The sequence below is a fragment of the Priapulus caudatus genome, unplaced genomic scaffold (assembly GCF_000485595.1).
Source record: "Priapulus caudatus unplaced genomic scaffold, Priapulus_caudatus-5.0.1 Scaffold484, whole genome shotgun sequence".
NCBI lineage: Eukaryota > Metazoa > Priapulida > Priapulimorpha > Priapulimorphida > Priapulidae > Priapulus > Priapulus caudatus.
Window position 1 is genome coordinate 82556 of NW_014577545.1, and position 11568 is coordinate 94123.

General features: G+C 42.0%; 1 long non-coding RNA gene across 1 annotated transcript; it reads right to left on the reverse strand.

Moving 5' to 3' along the window:
- Positions 1-1845: 1845 nt before the first annotated feature.
- On the reverse strand, positions 1846-7197 carry LOC106810894. The gene is made up of 3 exons (XR_001394078.1): positions 7091-7197; positions 5300-5303; positions 1846-1868 (listed from the first exon to the last, which is right to left on the reverse strand). It is a non-coding gene; the product is annotated as an uncharacterized LOC106810894 (long non-coding RNA).
- Positions 7198-11568: the final 4371 nt, after the last annotated feature.

The window sequence follows — 11568 nt, forward strand, 5'->3', positions numbered from 1 at the left end:
AAATATATATATTTTTAGAGAGTATCTTGGTGCGCTGGGGATAGATGCCACCTGGCCAGACTCCGATGACGATGGCGACTTTGGCAGCTCAGCTTGGCACAAATCTTAACCGCTCTACGTACGTCACGATATTCGGACTGTGGTGTGTGGGGGGGGGGGGATCGTGGAATACGGAATTGCGGCACAAATCTTAACGGCTCGACCTACGTCTTAATATTTGGTGTATAGTGTGATGGGCAGGAAACCCATCACCAGTGCGAAATTGGAGATCACAGGTCAAAGTCACACAGCTGATCTCTTATTATCTGTATATTGTGTAAAAAAAATCTTTCCCGCACCTATAGGGCGGTGCCTATCTCCGTTTCTGTAACCCTGAGGCCCCGCAGCTGCTTTCACAGTAAATGCTACAGTAGGGGGTTAGTCCACTGTAGCACTGCGAGTTAACTTGCCACACTCTATCTCTATTGCTGAATGCTAAGCAGAGAAGCCGTGTACCATTTTTCAAGTCTTTGGTATGACCCGGCCGTGAGTTGAACCCCAGACCTTCCACATACGAGGCGAGCACTCAACCATTGAGCCATCGCAGTGGTGTTGTATAGCAAACAGGTATAGCAAAGCCTATCATAGATTTTAGATCTGTATTAGTAGTATATCCTAGATATATGCTCTGAGCGCGAATGCGGTGGCAGAGGGTGCACTTGATTGGTTATCGAGTTTCGAAGTTATCGGTTATTCGGTTATCGAGTTTATCAGAAGAATACCTGGCTACAGTACACGTCAGTTGAGCGCTGTCGCTCTGCGGCACTTGTTTTATTGTATGCTTGTATTGATTTATATGTGCATTGTACAAGTGGACTGTTTGTAATTTAAGGAAAATGTGGGATTGGTATGATTATATGTGCGCATTTGTTAAGCTGCATTTACAATTCAAATCACGGTTCGTTACGGTTTCAGCAAATCGTACCAATTTCACGTGCATTCCAACTTGCCCCCCCCCGCGACTTGACCCAAGTGCATTCCAACTGATCGGCTGAAATTCGATTGTGTTGGAGTCGGAGTCGGGGTCAAGTCGCCGAGTTGGAGAAATAGAATGTTGTTCTCTTAAATCTAAGTATATTAAATAATAAGCAATATATATTTTGTATTTGCGTGTGTATCTAAATATGGTATAAACATGTATTACCGTACTGAATAAAGTTATCTGTTGTCTATATTCTAATGAAAACTTTCTTGAATTTCATTCTGGCATCTATCTAGCTACTGCAGCGCCGTCTTGCCTCACAGTAGGAACGGAAAATGATACCGAAACAAATAACATACCTTGTGAACTTGTAAATGATACTGATAGTCTTCAAAGTACAAATGAGCTATACGAGAATGCAACTGAATGACATATATTGTGAAATTGAAAAATTTTTCACATATTTTTGATAATTTATCAAAAATCAGATTAAAGATTGTAATATATGTAACTATTAAATTTAATGTAACTACTTGTTTTTAACTAGTTCAACGTGCGTCGCGCTAGTGTTAAAGTGATTACGTCACCGTAAATAGTAAAAAATAAACACAAAATACAAGTGATTCTGTTCACTTTTTATGGTTAAATTGCTGCATTATACATCTTATTTTACTATATTGTTCGATGTGAACATACACTCGTGACGCATACATAGCCATACAAGTAATTAATGTTATTAACACTAATATCAAATCGTCCAGGTTTTTTTATTTTTAACTAGCTGAGAAACAATCTTATCAGGTAAGAATTTGACGATACGTTTAGTCCCGTTAGTTCTTACTTTTAATGTAAAAAAATGCAACAAAAATTTTACAAATTTTACCATAGAAAATTCGTGACGTAATCACTAACAAACAACTGTGCCTACGTAGTGAATATAGAAATAAGTTGTGGATATGGAAATCAGTCAACCCTAACCCTAACCCTATCCCTAATTCTCACTATCTCTCCCCTGTGCAAAATTCCAAATGTGCTACCAAACTGCATGCAGCGCCCCCTTCCCACACTCAGGATATACGTAGAATTGAGCCAGAGCGAGAGCGCCATCTGTCGTGGAGTTTGATGTGCTACGCGATAATCCGCATGTTGTTAGCGATCCCCTTGGACTAATTATCTATCGTTGGAAATAAGTTTCATCGGTGTAGAGAGACATCTTTTGTTAGTTTCTTTATTAATTTAGAAGAGCAGCATAAGAGAAAGAAGCAGAACAGGAAGGAATAGTAGTACAAACAGTATTTCATTCACTAGTCGTCTGCTAAGGAGGCGATCACTGCGCCGATCAGACTGTCACTCGCATATCTCGTTCGCACTATTATATTGATGCACTAATAATACTAGTACAATACATATTATACTATTGTAGATAGCAGCAGTAGTAGATACAGTAGATAGCAGTAAGACGAGACCCCGGCATGGAAGACCGCAGAGAGGCAGGTAGGCTAAATTTATTTTGCTATAGGCCCTAACTTATAAATCTTAAAAATTCCCAAAATGCTTGCAGCCGGACTTACACTAACTATGTACAACTAAGCCTATGCAACAAATTTTATTTGGCTATAAATTGTTTTGTGTGTGTGTGTGTGTGTCACTGTGTGAAGTATCTCAGCAAACAGCGTCAGAAATGTATGGTGGATACTGTTGTGGTTAGTGTTATTATGCCTGTTATTTTGGCTGTTGCCGCTTCAATTCCAGCTGCCAGCATGCTTCGGCAAGTTGCTGAGATTCTCAGTGGTACCACGACCAGTGTTGCCACCACCGGTGGTGCCACGACCAGTGTTGCGGTCAACCGTGGTGCCACGACTAGTGCTGCGGTCAACCGTGGTGCTACGACTAGTGCTGCGGTCAACCGTGGTGCCACGACCAGTGCTGCGGTCACCCGTGGTGTCACGACCAATGTTGCCATCCCCACTGCAGCTCCACCGAGGGCAAATCCATTCCGCCAAGATAGGAACCGTAAGAAAATAATATAAATTTACTTCCAAGCAATACTACATTATATGCAGTTTCCTCTGAACTGTGTATTGTGTCATTTATATATTTACAAGAACAAAAATCTTGATCTGTTGGCAGAATTTGTTACACCTGACCAATATCATCTACAATACATGCTAAGGTAATGTGGGGTGGGAGTGTTCGTGAAGCATATACGTTCCTTGATATCAAATTTGATGTATTATATTAATTGCAGTTATGTCTGAGCTACAGCGCAACTTTGCGCCATATCCACATCAACCAGCAAAAAGGAGGAAACAAGCTCCACTATTCTTAAGAATTAAAAACTCGTGGACTCACTTTCTGCTGCCTCTCACAAGTGGACGCAGACAAAACTCCAGATACGTGTGAGAGAACGGAACTGCTAGCTGCAGGGTTAGGAGTAGCCAAGTTGACATTTCCAGGTAATCTAGTATTTGGCTACACGTCCACGCATATATCACATAAGAGTTAATATCATATGATCTTACATAGTATGACCATTTCTTGGAGCTAGTCTGTAGCAAAGATCCTATAGCAAAATTTGATCCTACGGCACTATACGATATTTGGTGTGTAGTCATCCAGCCGCTACGATGGCGTAATGGTGGAGTGCTCGCCTCGCATGCGGAAGGGCGGGGGTTCAATCCCCGCCCGGGTCATACCAAAAGACTTGAAAAATGGTACACGCTGCTTCTCTGCTTATCACTCAGCAAAAAGAGATAGAGTGTGGAAAAACGCTTTTGATGGGAACATTATGGAGTAGCGCCCTGTGTCTCCTACTACATGCGCAACCGAAACCCCTGACGGACGACTAATTATTATTATTATTATGTAGCATAACGAGAAGCCAAGGCAAGGGGGAAATAACCTGAATTGTTACCTGAAAGTACCTGTATTCATATGAGCGGGAATGTACAAGTCAAGTGACTATAATCGCCTAGTTTTAGTAGTTATTAGCAGACAGCTACTATTAAATCATATATGAACTTCATTCTCTATATGAGATTCTGTACGTTGGGAATACAATGTCAATAGCACTTACGCAAACGTCTGTTTTTGATTAAGGCCAACTATAAATAGGCCTACCTCGCAGGTGCCTGAGGTGGGTGGCTGATAGCACAGCATGGGCTAAACCATAGTTCGGATTATCTATTCCCTGCGGTCAAATGTATATTGCGCTTTTACTTTCTCAACTTCAGTTTAACCAATCTTGAGATAAGTAATTGCAGAAATGAATCGTCAAATCTACCAATGAAAATTTGCCAGTATTGATTTGTACTGTCCTTGGCATGGCTCTCTCCGTCGACGTTACAGCTAGTAGTAGTGTGCAATGTCGGGATATGGTGGAGCATGCTGGCTTGTGGACACTGCAGAGCCCGATGGTTGACTGTCAGTCGAAATGTGTTGATCCTCTCCGACATTGAAGAAATCTGTACGTTATACGTGCATCTGCCTTACCTCTGCCCGCCATCTTCGTCGAAAGTTTGGACGCCGCGCAGCGAAATCGGAATGTACATTTCAATCGGTGACATAACTGATACAGTAGCGCGCCGTGTGGTGCAGTTATTTGTTTATAAACAATTTAGTCTGACTGATTCTCTTCCTATCTCTCCTCTCGCCCGCTCTCTTTTTCTCTCTCTCGCCCCCTCTCTCTCTCTTCCTCTCTCTCGCTCTCTCTCTCTCTGCAATAAAAAAAATGTTTGCTGAAATGATGTGTACGCAACTGCGTATCTGCATATCTGCGCCTAACAAAGGTGTCACTACGTATGACTTAAATGTTACGTTTATAACCGTAGCAACAGACCTCAGATGAGCCCAGACGCTCTGCGGCTCTTGTTATTTATATAGTTTAATGTCTGCATTGTACAAATGGACTGCTTGTGATTTTAAGGAGAATTCTCAATCGTATGGAGTGGATTGGAGTGGCTCTGCAATGGAAGCCACATCGACCTCATGCGTGGAAGTGCCAGAGACGTCTGCAATACCTGTAGAGCTGGTAGAAATTGTGTGTCAGAGCATTGATCCTCTAGCTGAGTCACACTATTACGGGAGGGATATTTATGAGGCAGTGTTGTTGTTAGGTGAGCGATATTAGACAGACGAAACATACCAACTGAACTGCCCTAATAATGTCCTTATCAAAGTTGGGTTGGATATATCTAACCCAACCCTGATAAAGGCATTGTTATAGGCTTACACACATACATGAACATTACAAGAACAAGTGCACAAAACTGTTTAATGACTGTCATGATACTGCCAGAATAACACATTCCTATAACACAACCCTGAATGAAGAAGTACATTTCTCAATTACCACAAAGAGTGAGAAAGCAAAACTTCCGCCACAACTTAAGCACAATATGAACCAAAAAAGCACGTCAGGAATTTTCTTTATGCTTCATATTTGCCGAAAAAAAGAAAAAAAACTGCTTAAAATTTGAGTCGCACACGATTGTACATTTTGCGAATAAGGAACAATAACTAATAACATACGGCACTTAATAACAATCCCTGACGAGCTTTTCTACAGCATTATGTTTCAATTAAGACGAGTGTAAAACTATATTATTCCGAGCTGTAATCGTAGAGAAATATCCATTTCTCCATCTGCCACTGTTGCAGAAATGGAAACTGAGAAATCCGCGCTTGTCTATTTTTCACACTGATCGACCGCCTATGTGCAAAATAGGTGAACGTATGTGAAACATCTACTGTTAGTACGCACTGTGACACATCCCTGACTAACTGATACAGTAAAACTCGCATAAGTCGTCATCGGCTAACTTGTCAATTCGCATAAGTCGTCATGGAAGTCAAAGTCCCGATTTTCTCTCATAGTAAATCCATTGGAATAGCCCCGCCTAAGTCGTCATTATGTACAAGTCGACGCCCTCAGACAGGTCCAATGTAATACCAGGCGTCCCAAGTGTCCCGGTCTCACCCACTGGCTGTCGCAGCTCGCACATCCCCCAGATTCCCCAGTGTATGCATCCCAATGCAGGGTGCGGAGTTGACGCGAGTCCGGAGTAAAATGCTCCCTGATTTACTGCCAGACTCCCTGATTTGACATAATAATGCAGGAGTCTGCGTGACTGCCTGAAAATTCTGCTATCCTAACTATTAGTTCGTTCCAGAGCACGGCCTCGCGGAATTGCCGTATGTTTTCAGCAAGTGTTCCAAGAAAATTTGGCAGACACGCACCGCAACTGTCCGGCAATGTCCAAACGTGTTATCAACAGCGGGTGTTACAGATAGCCAGCGTGTGCCGCTGGTGCGTACGCTGTACGTGCGTTATGGCCAACAGCGGTGTCGATTGATGTACGGACCCGATTGTTTAATTATATATTAATGCCTGTTGTTGGGTGCACTATGACAGCATAGTGCACCCGACAACAGGCATTAATGTTTTTAGTGCATCACATTACTTTGCAATCTACTCGGCAAATATGAAGTCAATAAGACAAAGTTTCATAAAACTAACAATTTCAATTTGTATTAAAACACAATGCATTATAATAACAATGCATCGCGCAAGCAATATAGTGCCCGCTCAGGCGGGCACTATACTGTTTCATAGTACCTGCGACGTTATCCAATGGAATTTCAACGATTAATCATGTGATGCACTAATGTCTGCTATATGTATGTGGCGCGAACTGACGTCGTGTGTGGAGCATGTTTATGACTGTTTAGGGGTGACGGGCGCTTGGGAGGGGAGCCTACGTATAAGTCGACAAAATGACGACTTACGCATATGTTGTCATTTTCGTATGTCGTCACAAATATATGCTGGTCCCAAAAGTGTCGACTTATGCGAGTTTTACTGTACGACCAAATCGGTCAAATGTTCTATGCACCTTGAGAGATTGAGAAATTACGAGGTTACTATCGCAATTTTATGTAAAACGCGCGAACGGTGCGTATATCGCATGACTTTACTAAGCAATGTGTCAATTAACAAACGGGCGCCTAAATGTAAAGCTGGGTTTTATTTGCCACCTATTCCATTTGTATCGTGTTGCTGCTGGCTCCAATAGAGCTCCGAAGTGATGACGTCACAGTGGCATGACAATAAACTCACTGGTTCTAAACAATCATTGGCTCGGTGAAAATGGTGTCGTGCTTTGTACCCGATCGTAACCATCATTCTGAGAGTCATTATTGCAGTTTTTATAGATTTGCAACGGGTGGACGTAAAAATCAACGATGGATTAAGATGTTATGTGTTAGAGATTATATGTGGAATGCAGAAATGATTTTTTCTAGGCATTTTGATGATGAAAGCAATGTAGTAAGATCGACTTACTAACGATGCTTTACCGCTGTCTGCAGCGCACACGTGATTTACGTACTCACAACACCATTTTCACGCAGTTAATGTTACGGAACCAATGATTGTTTAGAACCAGTGGGTTCATTATCATGCCACTGTGACGTCACACTTCGGTGCTCTATACAAAATATATCCGCAATTAATTAGGCTTGCCCAAATCCTTGCGCGCACATAATACCCTCCCTCATCCATTCCTTAAATTTGTCATAATTGGTATGGCCTGTTGGCAAGTAAAGCACATTTACACATGTGCTTGCTTTGGGTAGCAGACCACTCACAAAGTTGATGGTCGGCTGCGGGTCAAAACCCATGGGTGGCCGCATCTCAAGAGCTGTTGAGAAGATCAGGATGTCCTGCAACTCTACTGGCCTGACAACATCTGCAAAGACAATTAATATACAGATTTAAAGAAGGATGGTTGATTAAAATTAGGCTCTTACTGTACACGAACATAGACGGGTTTAGGAAAACAAAAAGATATAACTTATATATATATATATGTACTATAACTTTCGCACTGGTAATTCCTTGGTGAATCGGATATTTTTACTTATAACAAAGTTAAATATATTACTTTTGAAAGGCAAAATATAACTACCAGCACAATCATCCACAAAATCCCTCCAGAAGGCCAAGGCCATCTCCTCGGCCTGCCTGTCGTTGCTGCCTCTCTCCGATGTCAGTGACACTGAAAATGTTGCCAGCACTTCTTCGGGGGTCAACTTTCCCGCGGTCGCAATGAATGCTGGCTGGAAAGACTCCTTGTACTGTCTCACTAGGGCCAGCATGCCACATGTTCTGCAAGTATCAAATGTAATTATGTACAATACTCTATATGTCTAATTACGAATTATAGACAATTATAAGCCGTTTAGCAGAGTAAATTCATGAATTCCATGACCAACCTGAGCATAATGCATGGCATGCTATGGCTCTACCTTGTGTTATTTTACAGACTAGACAGTAGACACCCCGCAGATAAATAAATGCATAGCTATATAGACACCCTGTTGCCATGCAGTGAACAGATTGTTGGGTATACACACAATGAAGTTTAACTGCTCAGAGTTTGTTATGGCAGTTATTGTTGTATAATCACACTAAAAACCTGTGAATAGAAATACTTTGAAAAAATATTATTATATACGTAGTTATTGCGAAATGTGCAAAAATATATCAGCCACTTTGTTCTTAATTCTCTTTGTTGTGTCATTCTCATTAATTGAATGTGTGAATTCTTTTACATATGGCATATATACATTGAGAATCAGACATCAAACTCACTCCAATCCTTCCAGCAACGCGTTCCACGCATCCCCCCATTCTGCCTACGCAGAAGAATGTGGACACGGCAGCCACGATGTCCTCTTTGTCGGCTATGCAAGTGATTGGCTTGCAATAGCCGGACAACGACAGCAACATTTCCAGTTGCGGATCTGCGACAGCCTGGTGCAGCAGTGGTGTTGTGTCTGCATACACTATCTGCAAAAAAACACCAATATAAACATACTCACTTCATACATATGAGCCTATATATCAGTACACTGCTTTTCCATGACATTCTCATGGGTTCTGACCTATTGAGATAAACCAGGGAACCTCTATTACGGGTTACTAAAACATGAGGACACCTTCTATTTTTGGAAGAGATGACACAGCAAAGTGTACATTGCAGTTTCCATAATTGTAGCGTTATTACACTGTTTCTCACACAGGTATATCTTGTAATTTACCCTTTCGACCCTTGCTCTCACATCCGCATCAGTGATGTCTGCGATGGCGGCTCTGGCACCCGTCGTCCCTTCACATATCACCTTGTAGGCCAGGTGCGACATACAATGTGGGGATGGCCCTCCATGGATCAACGACAGGGCCATTAGCATGCCAGCGACTTTGTAATGGCCTTTAGCTAGAGCTGGCATAATGTATTGTATTAAAATACTCGACCATGCTTATAATGGTTCTCCTTAGTCATACATTACTCGACATACTGTTCAAAAACTGTGGAAACTGAAAAAAAGATATTAAACGCTTGAATTTTTCAAAATTTTGTTCACTCTTTCTACCAGTAGAACACCTTGATGAGATGTATGAACACTAAAGTGGTTACATGTCAGAATGTGAAAGTTACAGCTACAGTTCCTAACAAATGCACCAATGCACAGAGCAACATGTACTATAAACGTCCGGTTAAAGATACACGTAGTGTTATTTACCCGTGCTGTTCAAGGAGAGACTCTTCCCTACGGCTGGCCCGCCAAACAATCCACTACTCTCCAAACACTGGCATAGTGCTTCACGGAGGAATTCCCGTGTGGGCCCACCCAAATCCACTGCTCCCTCGCTGAAGCCCTCATCGTCAGAGTACCTGACGGAGAGCTTGGCTGTCGTATCAAATCGCCCGCGTGGGAACGATCTGAGTGCAGCCTCCCACTCTCTGCCACGGATGACATTGACATTTGTAGATTTTTCACTACAAATGACGTCGCTGCGCTGCCTGCACAGGATATCTGCCAAAGACCTGTAAACACCAGTCAAATACGATAATTACTGCCTCAACGTTCATCAACAGAAATCTGTACATATGTTACGAAAGGGTACGATAGAAGTTTAAGAACAAAAATTGACAGGAAAAAGTCAATTATTTCAATGAAATTCTCGTACTGGTCGTCTGTGGCCTGGATTTCATCCACGGACAGCTGCAGAGCCAGCTCCAGATCAGCTGAGTTGTCAAAGTCGCCATCGCCATCGGAGTCTGGCCAGGTGGCATCTATCCCCAGCGCACCAAGATACTCTCTAAAAATATATATATTTCACATCATCTATACATTTTGCTATGCTAGACACACCTCAACCCCCTCAACCATCTGTAGTTGCTCTCTTTCAATACAAATAAATCTTGGGGGGATAGTAGGGAGTTTCTGAAACCTGTATCCAGCAGAGGCGTAGCTTTGCTGCTCAGCAGTGGTGCAGGTCGGCTCTGCATCCGTAGTGCAGATCGGCTCTGTAGCCGTAGTGCAGATCGACTCTGCAGCCGTAGTGCATGTCGGCTGCACTTCGCAAGCGGTGCTTGGCTCTTCCGCCGCTGTCGGCTGCACGTCAGAATCAGCGATCGGCTGCTGCTGTTCCGCACACCAATCTTCCAATGGGGTTGTGCCCAGTGATTCGCTGGAAATCAAGCACACAAATAACCTTCCATTCTCATTGGAAATCAAAACGAGCTTATTGCTGGAAAATGTTTTTGAACTAATATTGGTCTGACAGCTTTTTATAACAAATATTCTAGATCTAGAAAACCAAATACTGCCAATTGTCTGTGTTCTACAAAGAAAAACTGAATTTAATTCATTTCTCATGTCTAGAAATGTTTTATAATTTCATTGCAGCATTTTTGACATAACAAGACCAGTTCATGCAGGTTAATATTTTTAATCATTTAGTAATTTTCTCCTATTTACTCACAGACAGGTTGACATATGACTCCGTAGGTTAGTCATGATCACCTGCACGCCACACTGTTGGCATTGAATTGTTGGTCCAGTGACATCAGCATTGAACATTGCATCATTGGAAGCACCCTGTTTGTCATTACAACATTGAAATTGCTTTAATGATAAATAAAAATAATAGCAGAACACTTTTAAAGCACAGAGTTTTTGATTACTTGAGTGCAGCTCTCCCGAGCATTCTAATACTAACCTCAATTTCAGACATGTCCAGGTCATACTGTATCGGGCGGACATAGCAGACAGCTGCATTTAAACAACAGTGTTGTGAGCGTAGGTAGGCTGGGGTGTATCCAGTGGATGGGGGCAATAGAAGCTGTAGACCACGGTTTGGGCCACCACCCGATCTCAGCAGGTCGAATCCGGCCCCAGCCACTTTGGGAAAATGCTCTTCTATGCACTTAACAAATGTAGCTGCGTCACAATTCTTGTCTGGAAAATTTATTATTTGCGCAGACGTTATATATTTATGTTAGAGAAGATAAGTTAAAATAGAGTTATCTCTTAAGATTTGAGAAAGTTTGGTTGTTTATAAACGAATGACAGACGGCCCAAAAGCTACCACAACCGGAAATTGAGGCATGTTGATTATAAGCATATCTATAAGGTATCTTTGAGGATTCATGTAATGTTGCGTATTCGCGATTATATGTAAGATCATATGATATTAACTCTTATGTGATATATGCGTGGACGTGTAGCCAAATACTAGATTACCTGGAAATGTCAAC